The sequence below is a fragment of the Marmota flaviventris genome, chromosome 7, assembly GCF_047511675.1.
Source record: "Marmota flaviventris isolate mMarFla1 chromosome 7, mMarFla1.hap1, whole genome shotgun sequence".
Taxonomy (NCBI): Eukaryota; Metazoa; Chordata; class Mammalia; order Rodentia; family Sciuridae; genus Marmota; species Marmota flaviventris.
The window spans coordinates 119,714,083-119,735,844 of record NC_092504.1 but is presented as its reverse complement, the minus strand read 5'-3'; the positions used below and the strand labels follow the sequence as shown (position 1 = coordinate 119,735,844).

Sequence of the window (21,762 nt, the reverse complement as noted above, 5' to 3'; positions counted from 1 at the left end):
AAAAGTATAGGCATAAGGCAATTCTCACTTCCAAAGTATATCTGAAATACATCAAAGTATACCTAAAAAATATTTAGCTAGTTTCTGTTGTAAAAGTTACTATTTTAGACATCTATTATAAAATTCATTATATTTGCAAATCTAGTAAAGAGATAAGACAGCACAAACTACTTCATATTCTACTTGAAATAAGAAGAAAAGAGTTTGTAATAATTTGAAGTACATTCCTATTTTAAGTACACACATTTAAAATGCATCTAAAATCTAGGAACTAAAATGCCAGTTGTACACAAAAATGATACGTTTGTTTCATTAACTTAGGCCGGGGTTGGGATGGGAGGGAGTAGGGGCACACGTTTAAAGTGACACATAAAAACAGCAATTGTCTTAATTTGTGTGCAGTGCACTCCACACAAAAGCCCTAAATATGTTCAAATTAGAGCAAGCTGCTTGATTGTCACTGCAGTCTCATGTCACATTAATGCATGACAAACATTAAACCATACACTTAAATGGCAATTTATATCATTTAAATGTTTACTGCCAGACTAGCTCATCACTCATTTAAATGTGACTTTCTGACAGCTAATTTCAGTTAATTTTCTCCAATTCACTTAATTAGAACTTTCAATCAGGGAAGGACTTACACATATCTTTGAGTTTACATCCTTTTTGGTTGTTGTTCAAAAATCTGGGTTAACAAACTGCTAAAAAACTCTACTATAACAGTTTTGCATATAACATCTCTGAATCTACTAAGAAGTGTTACTATATGAAGCAAATTCACAGTATGTATTCTTAGAACCCATACTTATTTATGTAAATAATACTCTCGCCAGTAGTTTAAATAAAAAACGTTTAGTTCTTATACACACACTATTGAAACAATAAAAAAACCTGCATTCAAGCTAATTAAAAATTAATGATTTCAAAATTGTTTAATAAGATAAAACAGTCAGGAGTCTCCTGAGTGTCCATGGTGTTGTGATTTGAGACTATAAAATTCTAGGAGGCTCAGCAAATGACAAAGTACAAATGAATTTTCTCAATATTAAAGCTCTAAAAACTAGGGCAATTTTATTTTATGTGTCATCAAACAAAGAACTGTTTGTTGTGAGTTTTCCTAATGGTTGATTACTTCTTTATGCACATTCAAAATGGTGATGTTGGTTAGATTTAAATGCTTAAAGCTTTGCATCTTGACACTTCATTAGAATTTTAAGCAAAATCGCTGAAAGAAACAATACTCTATACTCATATTATTCTGCAAACACACATGCAGAGAAAACCCACAGTGCCATGGTTCAGTCCTACCAGTAGCTGTCATAGATCAACCATTAATTCATGGAATTATTGGCAGAACCTGTTTCAGAGGCTGATAAACACACCACCTTCATGAATAAACTTCAAAAACCTATTTATTTATTTGGTTTGGTTTGGGGCTTGAACCCAGGGGCATTCAGTCACTTAGCTATATCCCTAGCCCTTTTTATTCTGCAACAGAGCCTTTCTAAATTGCCCAAGTTGGTCTCAAACTTATGATCCTCCTGCCTCAGCCTCCCAAGTAATTACAGGCATGTGCCATGGCACCCAGCTTAACTTCAAATAATTTTTTAAAAACTAACCTAAAAATTTCATTAATTTCAAGCATTTCTTACGACATACTAAAGCTTTAAAAAGGGATGTCCAAAGGGCAATCATGACATAGAATTCTAAGAAGTTTTAAAATCATTTTAATACAAAGTCTGCTCAGGACTTTAACATCCTCTTGATATCAGTGAATAACAATTGCCTAACCAAGAATATATATTAATAAACAAATGCACCTACCAAAGACTTGAGGAAAGAAGGAAGGACAAGCTGGAGGAAATTAAGGAGAAGTAAACACAAACAAACAAAAAAAAATCAATGAAAATGGAAAATCCTAGGACTACATTTTATAACTTCTGTTTTTGAAAATCTATAACAAAAAACATAAAACCTCTACTAAACTCTTTAAAGCATCTTCTTTATAGACTAAAATTTTTAAAAGTATTCATTATATAAAATTCTTATTTAGTCTACATATTTACTCTCTCTCTCTCTCTCACACACACACACACACTGCTAGTAGAATGTTAGGCATCTGAGTCTTTTAAAGCCTTTAGGACAGACAATCCTCATTAAGACTGGCATTAAATACGGTCTGCAGCCAGGGGATAGTAACATTCTTCCCATGCTCCTCTCGAACCCAACCAATCAATTGTTAGTACTCCCTTAGCAGGGTGCATACATCATTTACATCGGATGTGTGTTCTGAGTAAAATCTGTAAAAAAGAAAATCCACTAAAATGTCCAACACAATACAATAATACTCAACTCATCTGAGTTATTATAAAATAAATCAGTAGCTAATGTCCAATTGCTAAGGATCAAATAAGACTATGAAAAGATTATGATATGAAGCCTCACAGAAATTGTCAATCTAATCCAGAGGGACTCATATTAGTCTTGACAAACTATCTTGGGGCTGATATCTGTTTTTTTTAATGACATCTATTAGGCAGAGACTAAAACACTTGAAATATGCTAAAAAGCACAGTATACAGATGTCAAATAAAACACTTATTAGTAAAATTTTCATTTGTTTTGTTCTCATGCAGATGTCAACAAATTAAAGCTTTAATATTATAAAGATAATAGTAAATTATTCATAAATAACTGGCTTGTGTAACCCTGTGTCAGAAATAATTATAACATATGAATATGTGTCTAACAATAAATCTTACTGAAAGAATGCAATCTATGTTTTCCTGAAACTAACCCATTAAGGAAATGAATTATTTATATAAATGTTATATAAAATTATTCTTCTTTTGTAGAAAGGAGTCAAAATAAGTGATAACATAAAAAGTTCACTTTCTACGACATTTGAGAATAAAAGTTCGAAAATAAAAGGCATGAATCATGATTTAATTTATGCATATTTTAGATACTTTATCAATTTCCCTTAAAAATAAAATTTTCACAAATGTAAAAATTATGTAAAATCAAAGAAAATAGATTTCAATTAACAAAGAAATTATTAGATAACTTTACCAAGACAAACAAGCTATACTTGTATAATATTCATGTTTCTCATGCTGTTATTGTCAATTAATGTTAATATTTATTTATCCTGTCACCCACTTAAAATACAAAACCAAACCAAACCAAACCAAACAAATAAGGGCTGAGGATGTGGCTTGGTAGTAGAATACTAGCCTAGCATGCATGAGGCCCTGGGTTCAATCCCCAACCATAAAAACAAACAAACAAAAACTAAAAAAATAACTAGTGATATCTATGGGATAAATGATTTTTATAAACAGTCAAATTAAAAGATCAAATATCATTTACATACTTTTAAGTTCAGAAATAATCACATGACCAGAAGGAAATAGAACTACAGTCCAGATTCAAAGTTCTTCATACTTTATGCCACTACTACTCCTCCAGGCTTCTAGAAGGCCTGATTCAGTTCTAAGATACAAAATGCCATGCATATACATTTCAAATACAAATGTGAAAATCACTGATTAACTCTCCTGATGAATCATACTTTTAATGAGAGAAAGAATGAAAAATTTATTTGGTAAATATTTAATTGTACTTATAATTAATTAAGAATCTTAATTTGAGTAAATTTGGATCATCAAAAAGGCAATACAAAATTATAAACTTGGAATTTTAAGTGTTTTTCACTTGAAATAAAATCAATACAGTCTTCTTCCTACTCTTTCTTTCTCTCTCTCTCTCTCTCTCTCTCTCTCACACACACACACACACACACACACACACACACAGATTTAAAATGAACTGGCCTGTTATGTTTGCATGTGCTGGATTTCAAACACTAGTGGTAATGTTTCCTTAACATTGATATATGACCTTTGTAATTTACATTGAAGAAAGCTGTTTTTTTCAGCCTAATTAGAACTGTTTCAAATTTTCCTGCTAAATATATGATATAAAGTCCTTTCAACTTTTTTATTCTAAAGTTTCTTTCCATGTCAACTTTGTTCCAATCAAAATATGCTTTGAATTAAATGATTTTGATTGAATATGTGGATCACATTTCACTTCTAAGATTTAAAGTCCAAAAAGGAAAAGTTTAGCCTGTTCAAACAAAGCAAGAGCAGCCACTTTGCGGAAAGCTATTCACATTTAAGAAGACTGACAAATTGTTTGTGTGCACCATTAGGTCTAGTTTCTGCAATAGTTGCCAGATTTCCTGTCCCTCTAATAAGATACATTAACTCCTAAAGTGCTGGTTCTGAATTTGTGGTGAATATGAGTAACTTTAGGAAATTTTAAATCTACAATTTAAAATTGTACATTTAAATTCACAGTTTCCTGCCTGGAAATAAACTAAGGCAAAAAGAAAATCTGCTATTAACTAAGGTGCATCAAAATTCTCAAACCAAAAAGGTCACAGAAAAATCAACATATTTTCCTATTTGGCAGATACACATTCAGAATACAAATTTCTTTCCAAATGGAATTTGATGGAAGTGATAAATCCATATCAATCCTTATTTTTTTCTGAAAATGCATTCATTTAACCTGTTTAAGAATTACTTTTATGGATGAAATACAATAGTGGAAATAGTGAAATATTTAATGAACTTTAATCTACTAACATGAGCTTAACTTACACATACAGTGATTACAAATATATCACAATGTTTCAGAGTTCACATAATACAAATTTATAACAAAAACCAAAAACAAATTTTACATAATTTACCTAGAAAAATTTAACATTAGGTACTTGAAAATATATGTGAAGCAATGACATTTAAGACCAGTAAGTCACGAAGAAAGGCCAAAAAGGAGAAAAAAGGGATCAAAGATTTAGAGAAAAAAATTGTGGGATGCTAACAATAAAAATAATATATCTGTGACAGTTTTAAAAAATGAAATTTAGTCAATAACACACTGAAGTTCAGCCCGAGAAGCAGATAGAGAAATCACTAAAAGGAGTTCTCTCCTTCTAAACTGCCCTTGAACTGTTGGGCAGATGAGAGATTTTTGGAGCAGGCAGTACACAGTTCATTTCTACATTTATATCATTACTAGAGAAAAGTGTGTGTTAGTATCACATCTTGATATACCCATCAAGCACTCGTGCATCTTTTGGCAGGGAATCACTGTGTCTACGATTGTTATTGTGTAGTTTTAAATGGACTAGTCAACCAGCTGTTATATATTTTACACACTGAAGGCCATGTTTCCTTTGAAATTCATAGTTTTAATCTCAACTGAAGTCTGTATTGCTGTGTGCCAAGATCAAAAGGATTAGGCAAACTTGTACAATTACCCTCCTTTTCAGAGAGATGATTTTTTTTAATGTTTAAAATACTCCTGTATGCTGACATTTTATCCCACTATTTTCTTTAGAACTATAGAACATTAAAACATTTAATTAACATTTCAACCTTAGGTCATTCTTAATCTAAAATTTAGGAATTCATAACACACAGATATGTTAAACTAGTTGTAGTACAACACACACAGGAATAGAGAGGTATATTAAATTCTAGTATGTTAAGAATGGATGGGAACAACTATACCAGTCTTTTATTTATTGTCTGCATTTTATGAGTCTTTGTTCAGAAAATAATTTGTAAAACTTGCAATAATGTGTATATTTGGTAAGTGACATTTAACAAAAATGAAGCTAGGTAAGCAAAAATAAGGATAAGAAGAAGGTGTTGCACAGGGAAATTCTATTGACTGTTAGAGGTGAGCCATGTATTTGGTGCTAAGCTTTCTAGCAGGCAACATAAAGAAAGAAACACAAACAATTATAAGTCAGAAATGACCATAATGTAAAAACAAACCAGATGGCCTGGAAAACACATTATTTCTGTTCCTGAGATAAGAAATTCCTCCCTCGGCAATATGATGGAATCCAGGTATGTGACTAGCAGAGGGACTTACTTAATCCTGGGACAGATTTAAGGTATAGACAAATGAAGAGACTAGAGACTCTTCAGGCAATCCTGAGTAAACATTATTCCTCTTGGGGAGGCTTTGAATGGTAGGTTCTAGATTATACTTCATGACAAGTGCCTGGAATGCAGCCATTTTATTTTGTCAGCTAAATGAAGGGCCACGTGTTTCAACAAGAGGTAAACCAAGCCACAAGACTAATAACCTTTTAAAAATGTGAGGAGCATCAAATGAAAGAAAAGGTAGTGGCCCATGTCAATACAGGTCCAAGATTCTCCTCAGAAAGAAATTTTGGGTAAGTTTCCCACACAGATAAATAAAAGTTTGCAAATGCCAAACACAATGTCCTAGTACCTACAGACATAAGATGTTTAAAACAGATAAACATGAATGCTCAAATCCAAAAAAATTAATAAAGTATCCCTAGGAAATTAATTTTGAAGATTGTACATAGCTATTATAAAAAGATAAACTGATTACAAAAATATATTAATCTAAAAATCTCAATTATCCACTTACATTTACAAAAATAAATAGGTTTCCTTTTTAACAACCATCAAAAATGTATTAATTTGGTACATAAACTCCTGGAGGTTTATTTTAGAGTAAGTTACAAAAGGAAGGAAAACAAAATTTAAAAAAAATGTAATCTTTCCCCATTGGCTTATCCACATAGATCTGATAAATACTAGCAGCCTCCTGCCTTTGAAGATGGCCAGACCAGAGTCCCTACTTATTGCCAGATGTAGTTTAATCCCATGGGGACTCCAGACAAAAACAAGGAGCTGTCTGCATGGCACCAATGATTCCCTGGACTGACCGCCATAAACCTGTGCTGGCAAATCAAATTCCATGGAAATACAGAACATTTATTATATCTTCATTTCCAAGAAGATCCAATAAAGAAAAACCTGAGTTAAAGACAATAAATGCAAAAGTTGTAGAATATTTTTAAAGCATTGATAAGTTTAGTCAGAGGTTCAAATTATATCTGTGTTTCCTTTGTGTATGCAGTTACATAATGTACATAATGTAAAACTAAAGATCTTTTTCACTTTGCAACTACTGATTAACATTAACAGTTCTCTCAGCCATTCATTCAACAAACACTGACTGATGACGACTATGTGTCCTGTGTGGGGCTTGATTCTGAGATGAAAAGTACCTTTGTAGGGGATAAAGAAGGCAAGGTTAGCTCTAAGATGACTACAATAGTCTAGGGGAGAGGAACTGAAAGCCTTAAGAAAACGGCAGTGGTAAAGGAGAAGGGAGAGTTTCAGAAAGGTTTAAGATGTTATTACCGATATCTCAGTACTGTTGTGAGGGGTGAAGGAAGGGGAATCTGAGATGACAGCCTGGTTTCAACTTTAGGCTTTAGCACACTGGAGTAGAAACAGTTTAGATGGTAGAAGATGGGTTGAGTTTGGAATTTAGTGTTCATGTTGTGAACTTTTAAAAATAGACTTGAAATCAATCCTAAGCCTTTGTTTAGGATCTAAGGCTAAAAACTATAACAGAAGTTTGTATACTGTTTCAATATTAAAATACAACTAAAGTATGTTCATGCTCAGTATTGGCATGCCTTATCCACCCCCATTTTTAGTTAACAAAAGACCACCAAGACTTCATCCCAGTGCTGTCCAGTAGGAATATATGTAAGCCACATATATAATATAAAATTTTCTGTTAGCTACATTTTAAAAAGAAACAGGTAAATCAATTTGAGCAACAAACTTAATCGAGAATATAAAAATATCACTTTAACATGCAATTAACATAAAATTATTATTTTATATTAAATATTAACAATCTGGTATTCATTTTATTATTTTTTATTATCATTTTACTATTTTATAGAGGTATACAGTATAACTTAGACTAGCCACATTTCAAGTGATCAACAGCCACATGTAACCAACAGTTATAAATTAAACAGTGAGGCTTTATTCAGTTTTGAACACTGAATCTGTACCAGATTTTGATACAAAATAGAACATAGTAGTTAATATTTCTTACTTTCAAAATACATCTTCTACTAAAAACAAAAAAAAACCTTACAAAGCACAAAGTACCTGCTAGACTAAAATGATCCTCAATATAGTTTTTAAAAAAATTTTTGTAGTTGCAGATGGACAGAATGCCTTTATTTTATTTTGTTTATTTTTATGTGGTACTAAGGATTGAACCTAGTGCCTCACACATGCTAGGCAAGCGCTCTGCCTCTGAGTTACAGCCCTAGCCCTCAATATAGTTTCGAAGATGTCATTACAATTCTCAGTACCATGAAGAATAGTTAGACCTTGAGACAAGACAACAGAAATCTAGTGTCTTCAAGACTGAAGCAGATATAATATTTTACAATATATGTTCTTTAGCTACTTACAGATCTCAGAAGAAATGTGGCAGCATTTGAAAGATGGCACTATGATCACCTTCTTTTAACAATAAAGTTAAAAGGGCTAAAACTACCAACTGTGAGGTCTTTCTTCTGCAAATCTGCTATCCTTAAAGAGTCCTGGGTTAGAATTCTTACATATTGGCTACTGAGCTCTATCAGCTATTCACACTGAGAACTACTGCACGGCTGGGGTTGTAGCTCAGTGGTAGAGCACTTGCTAGTATGTGTGAGGCACTGGGTTTGATCCTCAGCACCACATAAAACAAACAAATAAATAGTATCACATCCATCTACAACTAAAAAAGAGAACTACTGATAACCACAGACTATAACTGGGCATAGTGGGACGTAATCTTTTCTGAAAGTCAGATATACGAAATCTGTAGACAATGTGGACACTGTTCATAACCCTCATAAAATGCATCTCGTTTTAGTAGCAGATGAACTAGTCTCTTTGTCCATTTGAAGAGATTTCTTAACATTTGTAATAATACTCTTAAGATTCTATAAATCACAGCAAATTATGGATCTGGTTCTTTCTGCATTATCAATAGAATAATGGCTAGTTTATAGGATCAATCTTATTTATTTTTACACAGTCATGAATATATAGGCAATATAAGATCAATAATATAAATTTCTTAAAAGAAGTGGAATTAAGTAAACCATCTTTCTTGACCTCTTTTTTGTTTTGTTTTTGAAGGTCTGATCTTATTTGTTACTCTTGAAAATTCTTCATTTTGACTGGACTCAGAAGTAGAAGCTCTCAGAGAGGAAAGCCTGTGTCTCTTAGTGATCTCTTCCTGGCATTTTTGCTTTGGCTTCTTTCATTTTCTTGGCCCAAAGTTTGGCGATACTCTGCAGCCTTCCTTATTCTGCTTAGTACGCTGTTTCTTCAAAGCAGTAATCTGGTGCTTGTGTTACAGGACACTTGGGGTAATGAGAAGCTGAATCTTTGGTGCTTTGGTGGTCCTGGGTTTTTTGCCTTCCTTGTTGAAGGGTTTTCTGACAACGTATTGATGGACATCATCTTCCTTAGACTGAAAAGTTTGCAGATACTACTAACTCTTTTGGGTCCAGTAGATGACAGTAGTACCCGTGAGTCCAGGAATATTCTTCTATCTATCTATCTATCTATCTATCTATTTATTTATACAATAACCAAGTTAAGAATGCTCAGATTGTAATCCACAATGCAACCTTATTTGCGCTTTCTCTCTCCAGTTGGCCTTGGCTCATAACAGAAATGCCCCTTACTCAGTAGCAGGTGAACCGCGCCATGGGTCAAGACACCCTGCTCTATGGGGAAACCTTGTTTGTCGTTCCCACCACTAACTCGGACCACATAACCCTTTCATTACACCCAGAGCGTCAGCAGAAACTTCTGTGGCCATACGCTTCTCATTAAAAGTACCAAGTTTGCGTTCATTGTCCACTTCAATGAGTTTCTGGCAGCCAGTGGCTGGGAAGGAGATATTCCGCTTCATCTTGGTACAGCTGATCGTCCACAAGATGCCATGAAAAAGAGCAGTTTCATTTACCTCTTAACTGAATTCTCATTTTCTGTTCTAGGCACACCACTGAAAATGTTTTGCTAAGGTATAAGTCCAGCAGATGCTCATCTTTCCTCCCTTCGCTCCAGGCACCATGGCATCCAAAATGTCAACTGTCTAGTAGATGACTTTTGGTGTGCTTCAGGTAGCTCAAAACTTAATATAACAACAACAAAAAAAATTAGATGGATAATTTCCCCCACTTTTTTGGTCCTGAATTAATTCTTTCATCCAGAAAAACAAGTAAGAAATGTATTGGTCCTCTTCATTTCTTTTTCTTCTCATACACCAAAATGTTACCCAATCAGACAATAAGCTTGCTAACTATCTTACAAATTCTTTCCTTCTTTTTGTTTCATACTTCATTATTTCTTGGCCCAATGATTCAAACAGTATCCATACTGTTCTCTTTCTTTAAAATTTCCCCTTTGATCCCTCCTCCCGTTGATCCCACTAATCTCCACTGAATTTGAAGTGACTGCTCTTCTCAATGGGTTAGGGAAAGGTGGTGCATGCATATAATCTCAGTAACTATGGAGGCTGAGGCAGGAGGATCTCAAGTTCAAGGTCAGTGTCAGTTACTTAGCAAGACCCTAAGCAATTTAGCAAGACCCTGTCTCAAGATAAAAAAAAAAAAGTTAAAAGGACTAGAGATGTGGCTCAGTGGTTAAGTGCTCCTAGGTCCAATCCCTGGTATCAAAAAAAAAAAAAAAAATTACAAGAACAACAAAAACCTTTTCCATGGTTTCCTTCCCAGCAGTGAATCTCCAACTTTAACATGCATGAAAGTCACCTGGATTCATTGGCTCCCATTCACAGAATTTCATTAGATTAGGATCCCAAGAATTTTGCCTTTATGATAAAATCTTAGGTGATATGATGCCACTGGTCCAGAAATCACTTTTTGGGAACCACTTCTGCAAAGTAGCCCTGCTTCTCTTTCATGGTAAATAACACAAGTATTATTTTATTATTTGTTACATTACATGTTATCACAAGCTGTACATTTATCTGTTGTTAATCTCCCTTACTAAACAATAAATTCCAAACTGCAGGTACTATATACTGTCTCTACTATATGACGTGTATATAGTAGACATCTACAAAGCATTTATTGAATGAATAAATGAATATATCACTTAATCTATTTCTCTAATTAGTTACTATCTGGTCAGGTCTGCTCCTCATAATGACAGCCCCAAAGGGCAGGTTTCATATTCTTCCAATTCTGTGATCACACATCTAATTATCCAGTAAGGCCTTAATAAATGTCTATCAAATGAATGACATTTAAGAAATTCTTCTGATTTAACACAATTCAAGGTCTATGCTGAAGCACTTGTACTTTCAACATTGTATAAGAAGCATGAACTTGACCATAGAAACTTTATCCAGTTGATACAGTGCAAGAAAAACGAGAAGAATTTCTGTGATTTCCAGCCACTGCAAATGAGAGACCTACAATTTGTTAACCATATAATCAAATTTGAGGTAGGATGATTACATGGGAAAAAAAGTAAAGTGGATATTAAAGTATCATATTTCAAGCTTTTATTTTCTCTTCAACAACGTCCACAAGATGGATGCAAATAACATCAATAATACATTCAACAAAGTACAAAGACAGACGTGCATTATGCAAGAAAAATGCATGTGGAGATCAGCCTGGGGAAATGTACTGACCAACTAAAAAAGAACAGCAACACGATAACAGTGAAACTAACATTTGGTGAATGCTTATGATGTGCCCAGTTCTGTGCTAAATGTTTTACAAGGATTGTTTTATTTGATCATCACAATAATCCTAGGAGATAAGCACTACACTTTAAAAAGCTGTTTTACAAATGAAGCTTAGAATGCTTAAGTAAATTGCCTGATGTCACACAGCTAGTAAATGTCACAGTTACAACCGGAGCCCAGAGCTGTCTGACTCTTAGAGCTATGCTATTAACCACTACACATTCTTTTGAATAATTCGGATACAGAATGGTATATGACCGCCCCCCCAAATGTGGTATTCGTGAAAGTTCTAAAAATATGAAACCATTTCATACAAGAATTATTCACAATTGGTTTATATACATAACTTAGAAACACTAGTAATAAGCATTACAGAGTGGAACCAAATCAATGCGCCATGTCAATTGAGAGGCATTATTTACAGGTTTGACTGCTTTTTCACTGGTTTTTGCACTGACAGGTTATCTTTTTAAAACTAATATTTTCACCTTGTGTTACAGTTTACTTTTCTGTCTTCTTTCCTAGGATATGAATTTATAGAAGGCATTGGTTATACCTGTATCTTTGGAATGGAACACATAGTATACATGTAATAAAATACTTATTCAATTGAATAAGAAATTTATATCATTTTTCATTAAATTATATTCACTTATATTAATGGATATTTATATATTAATGTATACTCTGTAATAATTTATATTAATGCATGTTAACTGGGAGAATCTAAATTTTTTAAATTAGCCTTCAGATCACGATAGAGAATGGCAATGTTTTTGTTGGTTACTAGATTCAAAGACTTTTGATACAGAAGACTGTAATCCATTAAGCAAAAAACTACTTTGAAAAGAAAATTTAAAAAAAGTTCATTCTTCTAATTTCTAAATATCAATGAACATCAGCAACTTATATAAGATTTTATGTATTTTAATTTCTATATTTTGTTTTGACACATGAACTATTTGTTCATAAATGAAGTTGTTCATAGGTTCTAAATGAAACTGCTGTGTACAAAGAACAGAGAAAATGTTCCTTATTTTCTACTTCAATAAACATTTTCATTTAATCTACTGGTTATATGCTTTTTATTAATCTGGTGGGGGGCACGAGGGATTGAACCTAAGAGTACTTTGCCACTGAGCTACATTCCCAGTCCTTTTTATTTTGAGACAGGGTCTTGCTAAGTTGATGAGGCTGGCCTCGAACTTGCAATCCTCTTGCCTCAGCCTCCCAAGTAGCTGGGGTTTCGATTACAGGCATGTGCCATTGTGCCCAGCATCTTTGTTAATCTTTGGAAAATGTTTTAAATACTTGCAGGTAACAACAATGCACAAACTATCTACTCAGGACACTGACTACATGTTTTTCTTTTAGTTTTAAAATGATATAACAAACATTATTTGCTTTTGTGATTCTAATATTTTTTAAATGCGCCTTTTGACAAATGCTTTTTTTTTGTTGTAGATGGACACAGTACCTTTATTTTATTTATTTATCTTTTTATGTGGTGCTGAGAATTGAACCCAGTGCCTCACACATGCCAGGCAAGCACTCCACCACTGAGCCACAATTCCAGCCGTGACAAATGCTTTTTTATTAAAATACTATAACTGATAAGAAACAAGGATGCCAAAGGAATAAATCTCTTGAGATTTTCTTTAAAGCTTTTCAGATAACCCCTGGTAAAACACACTGAAATACTATAAAATCAGAGTTGGAATGGTTATCCTTGTTAGGTTTGGAGAACTGGATCAAGGACATGAATGTATTCATTTGGCGGAGACCACCATTTTCCTTCTTTGTTGTTCAAAAACACAACTTCTCTGGGTACCAAGGCAGTTAAAACCAACTCAGGATATAGTTAAAAGGTCAGAATCAAATATATTAGTAGCAACTTAGGCTCTTAAATTTATCTTAAATATGTAGGTGAAAAGACAAGCAGCATGGCAAGAGTTAATTGAAACATTCCTGTTTTGCACTGAGGAGTGGGGGCTGGGAGAGGGCTGGGGGTGGTGAGGCAGGGAGATGCAGAGTTAATCAGGGAGCAAATCCAAAGCCAGGCATGGATAGGCCTCACTAATGAGCCTCAAGTACCCTGCAGTGGTTTTCAAACTTAACTGGCTTCAAACGATGCCACCCCATGACAGAATGCAGCTAGCCATAAGAGGAGGGTGATTAGAATAAATGACTGGAGTAATTAACTCTGATGTGAAACCACCTGATTGGAAAAGAGAAGCCAAGAGCTATTTAGCTGATGGTCCTCCAGTAGAAAAGGAAGCTTTCCCTTTCTCTTGTGTGGGTGTTCAGTCAGAACTCCACTCTTTCAAGTAGGTATTTGGTAGCACTAATGAAAAGCAGCTTTCATTCAAGGGCCTCTCAAGGGCCTTCCCATTCATTTTGAAAGGGGAAGAAAATAAAAGCTTCAAAGTAGAACTAATTTACTTTACTCCCCTACCTCTTAGTGAATTTTGCATTAGTGAAGTCTGCATCAGTATTTTCGCTAACAATCTACCTCCAAATAATGTCATCAAATACTAAAAATTTTTATGTATGGAATAACCAGTACTGATGAAAATTAACATTTAAAAAGTTTATCTTTCTTTTAAAAATGTTTTCCATAGAAAACTTGAAACCTAAACCAACTAATTGTTGATCAGTTTACAAGGCTTCCTTTATAAGTGCTCCTGGAATCATTTTTCCTAGAAAAAAGACTTTGGATTAAGAGAGAAGGGTATAACGTATGAATGAGGTACATTTGTTGTTAACGAGAAAACAAAGAATAAGGTTAAAGTAAGGGAAGAAAAAATACTTTTCTTTCTTTTTTTTTTTTCAAAAAGACAGCTTTCATAGGATGCAAACTGAGCCAAAGAATCCACACACTCTCTTGCCTGCTTTATTTTATGAAGAGAGGAATTACAAAGACTTGGGGGCATTACTACCTGCTGTTTTACAAGTAATCATCAATTCATTGGGCCAATGTTGTTCTGTACCTGCTGAGTTAATGTTCCTCGGCACACCCCTCCCCCAAAACAGGTTCAGAAGCTGCCCAGTGACTACTAGGGTGCAGTAGCACATGTAACTTAGCACATGTTTATGCCTAAACTTGGATTTATTTGACAGCTTTACACCTTTGGGCATGATATAATTAAATGTTTTGACAGCTAAACAAAAACTGTATAAATTTAAAAGCTATTAGGAGCTCAGCATCTAGAATCAAAATGAAGTAATTTGCTTATACCCTAAGCCACTTTTAGCAATGCATTCCAATAAAATGCACAGAGAAGGATATTTGTTTGTCCCAATGGCTTAGCTAATTCTATCATGTTCTTCTATGAAGAATATTGTTATGAATGTTGATAACAAATTGAATATCAACACAGACAAATAAACATATTTAAGATGGTCAATATAACCCTTAGATAACTTTAGAAGCAGCAATATTGAGAAGGCTTAGACTGAGAGACTATTTCATTTTGAAAGGCCATGGTGTGCTATTTAAGAGCTTAAGACAGCACAAGAAGAGCAAGTGTTCCCTCAAACTCAGACATGAAAGTCAGTCCTCATTCTCCCCCAGTCCCACCTTCAGATTTTCATAGTACTCTATGCTGCTGTTTCCTCTGAGATTCCAATTCCTACATCTTGTGAAAAGAAAGGTCATAATTCCCCTAAATTCACAGCCTGCCATTAGAGAAACCCACTGTTTAAAATCTGAGCTCCACAGAGTGTTCCATCCGCAGTACTATTAAACCCAAATTTAAAAACTTGAATCTCTCTCTAAAAATGGAGAAAAAATAATTCACACTGTAAAAAAATTGTCCATTAAACTATCATACTTTAAAATCAAAGTATGAGTTTTATCTACAGTATGGCATCATATCACTCTGGACAGTGGGTACAGAGTGCTGATTAAGGACTAGCAAAAAAGTTACATGTGCTCAGTACCTAAGTCAGAACCATTGCTGAAGCATTTGAACTACCAATGTATAAAATCATTTAAAACTCACTTTCCATTATATAGCAATCAGGAGAGACACTTTTCACTAAAGGTAACAATGATAGGTTGTTTATTTAAAAAAACAAATCACTAAAATGTTTGAAAACCAGTCCACTTTTCATGTGGTGTTTATATTTCACTTAATCATCCTTCCAGGAAAGACATCTCTAGAGGAAGAAAACACTGAGAACTAAATCCTGTTTAACTTACACATGCTCATGTCAAGTAATTTAGAAAAATATATTCTAAAAGAGCTTTTTATGTACACATCTAAAAACATTACTGTGTTATCTAATTGTTCCCTTCCTCTCACTCAAGCTAACAGGAGGATGTCTTTTTGTGTACCACATTTGGTATCCCTGGCACACAGCCTGAAACAGATTAAACTTTATCCAATGTTCAAATATCTGATGGTGTATAGGCGGTGGAAAGGAGGGCCTGGGGACTCAGAAGATGATAGCAGAAACTATATTTTTAAAACATAAATGAATCTTCTTAAACACTAGGTTTGACAGTCAATATTCCTAATAGAGGGGTAGATGTTTGAAAATTTAGTGAATTTCAGATCCAAAAATAGTTATTAATAAGTGAATAATGCTACATATTAAAGTAGCCATCTTAAGACATGTTATCTCAATGTCCTTTTATTATTTCATTATTTCTCTTCTCCATGGACAGCATGTTTTGAAAAATGTTATCAAATACATCCAACAAAAATGTATAACTGGCTACAAAGACCTTGTGATTATAAAGATAACCAATGGTGCAGACCTGGTATGATTTAGCTGAAGGCACGGGGAGGGGAACTTGGCTGGTGTTGCCTTTCACAGGTAAAGGTACTATGTTCAAAATGTTTAGAAACTGCTGTGGCAGCTACAGGGATTCAACGACCTTTGGCTAAGATCCACAGAACACATATAAACACACCACGTGTAGTAAAATATACTAATTTTGTAGACCTAAGACTTTTATTTTATGTACTGCTAAGAAACGAAAAGAGCTGCAAAATAATTATATAGAAGCTTTCTTAGGCAGAATTTGAATTTTTTGATGATTAAAAGAGCTTGCAAGGCTTTTTAGACATAGATTTTAAGTATCACACATATGTAAAAATAAAAATATAAATGACATAAATTGGTTATTCGAAAAACATTTCAGAGTCCAACTCTTCTGAATTGCTACCCCACTTGAAAGTGTCGATGACTATATTTTTCCATAGAACACTATCCTACATACCTTTAAAAATAATACTAAGGGAGCAATTTTAAAAAGAGTTCCTCACTATTATCTGTGGAATTTTCTTCTAAGTCTAAATAATAATAATAATAACATTATTATTATTATTATTATTGACACAGGGTTTCACTAAGTTGCCCAGACTGGCCCTGAACTTGTGGTTCCATTGTTGGGTTACAGTAGGGCTCAGACCTCCTGCCTCTATGCTGTAAATTTTGATGTTAATATTTTCTTGAACTTTTTGACAGTCTTATAACTTGTCCCTTAGTGCTTTCTTCATGACGGTGCCAATTCTAGCTCTTCTGGCTTAACTATCTTTTTTCCTCCATTGTGACATGCTTTCTTAAATTTTACCAGACTAAATACTATGTTATTGCTGGACTGGAAATGTAGCTCAGTGGTAGAGCACTTCCTTAGCAAGCACAAAGCCCTGGATTTGATCAGACAGTCTTAAATTAAAGAAGCTAAAAATCCCATATTTTGGAGAAGGAAGATCTTTATTTTATTATTTTTAATGTAACTTCTTTTATTAAAATATTAGGTAGTTTATTTTAGTAATATAGTCATTCATCTGTATTCACAGGGGATTGGTTCCAGGACTCCCCTATCAACCTCAAGATAACAAAATCTGCAGATGTTCAAGTCTCTTATTAAAAATGGCATTAATTTGCATATTACACATATCTTCCCATATACTTTAAATCATTTCTAGATTGCTTATAATAACTAATGCAGTGTAAATGTTATATAAATAGCTGTTATAATCTTTGGGGAATAAGGACAAGAAAAAAGTCTGTACATGTTTGGTACACATTTTTTTTCCTGAATTTTGATCCATGCTTTGTTGAACCCCTAGATGTAGAACTGCAGATATGGAGGGCTGTGTGTAATATTGGAAACCTTCTCATTACAAGTTATTCAGAAGTGAATAAAACAAATGTGCTTCTAAGAACTTTATTTTGAAATAATTTTAGACTTCCAGAAAAATGCAATAGTATGAGAGTTCAAGTGTACCTCTCAATCAGCTTCTCCTAATGTTAACAACTTACATGATCAATGTACTATTATCAAACCCAGCAAATAACATACTAAACTATAGAGATTAGAGCTTAATTCTGTTCCAGGATCCAACCCCAAATCCCACATTGTTTTTAGTTGTTGTATCTATCAATTACAAAGGAACAAATAAGCTTTTAGATAAATGCTGAATTAGAAAGAAATAGCAAAGTCCCCAGGAGCCCCAAACAAACAAGCAATAGCAACAAATGAAGGAAGGTACTACACAGTGGTAGGTAGGTAAGGATTAAATCCTGGGATTCCCCTCAGCCCCTCAGTCTCAGTCTCCCAGGAGTCTGGTTTGGTTTTAATGCTCATGTAGAAAAAGATGAGACCTTGGCTCCTTTGTTAGGTTGGTGGAAGTAAGATTTCCTCATACTTAAAGCTGGACCTGTCAAAGAGCCATGACCTCAAGGGACAGGACAATGGAAAGTATAAGAGAAAACCAATCTGTCCTGACTTGGGCTAGATGTAGGGAAGCCTTTCCTAGGAATGTATGCTCAGATATCTGCCTCTTATATAGACAGATTTAAAAGTACAACCAATGAGTCTGAAATTTACATGCAGACTCATCTTAGGCTGTGATACATGGAAGATGCAAAATACACTTACTGCCATCAAAGAGTCTAAGAGAGAGTAGTTCTCCTGAAGATTATCACACAATCCAAAACTACAAACTACACAATAAAATAAGACTATCAAGATAAAGAATCACATATATGAATACATGACTAGTGTAATTCCACATCATGTACAACCAAAAAAAATGGGAAGTTATACTCCCTATATGTATGATGTCAAAATACATTCTATTGCCATGTATAACTAAAAAGAACAAATAAAAAAATAATGTATTAAAAAAGATGAACAATTATCAAGATTGAGAGTATAGTTCAGTGGTAGAGTACTGGGTTCAAGTCCCAGCACTGCAAAAATTAATACATATACATAAAATAAGTAAAATAAAAAATTTTGACAGCACAAAAACAGAGCTTCATATAAGAGCAATTTCAAATTGGGAAAATAATGTTTTAAGTTGTTAAAGACATACAAGGAAGGAAAATATACAAAGGAGATAAAGGGATAAGGTTTGATTTTTTTAAGTTGATCTGATAAAGAACCAAACAGAATCTCTAGAAATGGAAAAGTCAGTGAATTTATTGTAGACTGATAAAACTGCAGATTTAAATACCTGAAGAAAAAAATTAGTGATCTAAGAAACATGAAAAAATTGTCAGAACAGATAAGAAATAAATATAAAATGGAAAATATAAAAGAAAGGCCAAGGAATTGGGAATGTAGTTCAGTGGCAGAGCATGTAATTCTTAGCATGTGTAAGGGTCTGGGCTGCACACACAGCCAATCTCACTCTCTCAGCCCAAATCAATCTCTCTCTCTCTCTCACACACACACACACACACACACACACACACACACACACACGGTGGGAGAAGCTACTATGAAATAATAATAATAATATTGGTCTTTGTCTCCAAATCCTGGCACAGTGCTTCTAAAACCCTTGATTATTGCTTAAGGTGAAGAAACACCCCACCCTAATTGTTTTCAGAAGTACTGTGTGAATATAGAGGAAAAAAGAGGAATTCTACCAAGAATAAATTGAGAGGATGGAAAAGAGGCAATTCGAAATTTTAATACTTGAGAACTTTCCAGAATGTATGTAAGATATAAATCCTTAGATTCAAGATGAATATTGAGCCCAAGCAGAAGAAATTTAAAAAGTTCTTACTTTAGACATATTGCAATGAAACTGCAAAATATTATAGTTGGAAAAATGTTAAAAGCAACCAAACCAACTAAAAAGGAATGATACTGTTTCTCAAAAGTAACAATGTAAGCCAGAAGTGTCCTAATATTTTCTAAATGCTAGGAGAGAAAATAATAGTCAGTTTATTAGCTACATTTTGTGAGGATGAAATAAAAATAATTTCAGATAAAGAAAACCACCATGTTGAATGAAGAGAACATTTCAGGAGGCTTTTGCTGACCACTGGTTACCAGTCTGCCACTTCTGCTCCACATCTACAACTTAAATGGATGACTTCCACCACCTGGGTCTCAAACCAACAATCTGTCCAAGGGTGACTATGGTCATTTGCTTCCAGAACTTTTTCCTCCTTAAGACTTCCCCATTTCCTTTAAATTCACTCCTATCTCCAGTCATCTGGAAGTCAATATTTTAGAATACCATTTAATTTCTATTCAGATAAAAAAATCCATAAATTCTACATATATATTTCTTTCTTTTCTGTGCCATACATTTCCATGGCTACTGTTCTTCTTCAGGCCCATGTTATGTGGATATTTGAAAAAGACTTAGAAGTTGGTTTCACAATACCAACTGTACCATTCCATTTAATCCTTTATATGATGTCACTAGAACCAACTTCCTAAATTGGAACTTCAGTCATATCACTTTTATCCACAAAATTCTTAAATGCATTTTTTCACCTACAGGGTAAATCCTTGTCATGGCATTTAAGTCTCTCTGTATATCTGACCTTAAACTCCTTTTACAATTCTTAAATCTCAATGACTCTCTTCTTTATATTAGTAAATCTGAATGGCTGTCTCAAAATAACTTGGTTAGCTCTTTTCTCTCTCTCTCTCTGTTCTTTCCTTTGCTGGAATTCAATTCAAATATATATTCACAGCCACCCTTTGAAGGTCTCTTATGTGTAAGATCCTATGCTCAGCAATAGTGGGGGGTGGGTGGCTGGGGGAGAAAGACAACCAAACTACTCATTCCTCACACCCAGTTTGTTCTTGTTCTCAGTCTTATGAAGAAATGCCTTCAACCTCCACTTCCTTCACTCTTTCTCCTGTTCAGTGCACTCATACATGCTCACCTGTCAACTAAAGTGCTCAAACATCAGCCAGGTAATCACCCCAATGAGAAATGCAGAAAGGCTGTCTGGATTTCATGAACAGCAGAGCAAAATAACTTTGGTACTCCAGGTTTTTTCAGACTGACGCTCCTATTAGTATTGTAACAGTGATTCTGAGCTATGAATGACCCTATCAAAGAAAGATAACATGTTGTTATGTTATTTTTACCTAAGAAGTAAATATGCAATTTCTGGCTTGCTTTAGCTTGAGCGTGATATTTAACAAAATATTTCACCTCCCCTGTATATTAATAAAGTATGACTTTGTTCTAACTAAATATATTTGAGAATATAATTAGAAATGCTGCAATCATATGGTGATTCTAAATTATACAGGGAAGTAAACTTTGAAAAGATCAGACAGTTTTGAGACAGGTTTGAAATATATAACACACATGATCCCATGAAATGAGTGGCAAGTTCTTTTTGATGGCACAATGTCAACATTATGTGTCAAAGACACATTAAAACGAAAGAGTCATTTTGTTCAATTATCCCATCTGAATGAACAGTTACACAACAGCAACAACAACAAAAAAAGCAGGAATTTAGAACAGGAAAGGGAATTGTGTGCTGTACAGTCTTTAGCTTAGATGTTCAAGGTTAGCTACAGATTTAATCACTATAATTTTATGATTTTTTTTTATTATTAGCTTTTTGGGAGAACTTGTTTTATGTTTGCTTTAGATTTGGTGTAAACTATACTTCAGAGCAAAAGTTGGAATTTTTTTTCTATAAAAGACCAGATCCTGGGGGGCTGGGGTTGTGGCCCAGTGGTAGAGCACTTGCTTAGCATGTTTGAGATACTGGGTTCGATTCTCAGCACCACATATAAATAAATGAATAAAATAAAGGTCCATCAACATCTAAAAAATATTAACTATATATAATGTTTATAGT

At 33.9% G+C, this 21,762-nt stretch overlaps 1 protein-coding gene and 1 pseudogene across 5 annotated transcripts in view; both read right to left on the bottom strand.

Annotated features, from left to right (window-relative positions):
• Positions 1-21,762, bottom strand: part of Lrba (LPS responsive beige-like anchor protein) — a 701,372-nt gene that overhangs the window by 79,682 nt on the left and 599,928 nt on the right. The window lies entirely within an intron of this gene.
• On the bottom strand, positions 9,031-9,861 carry LOC139706478 (small ribosomal subunit protein eS6-like; annotated as a pseudogene).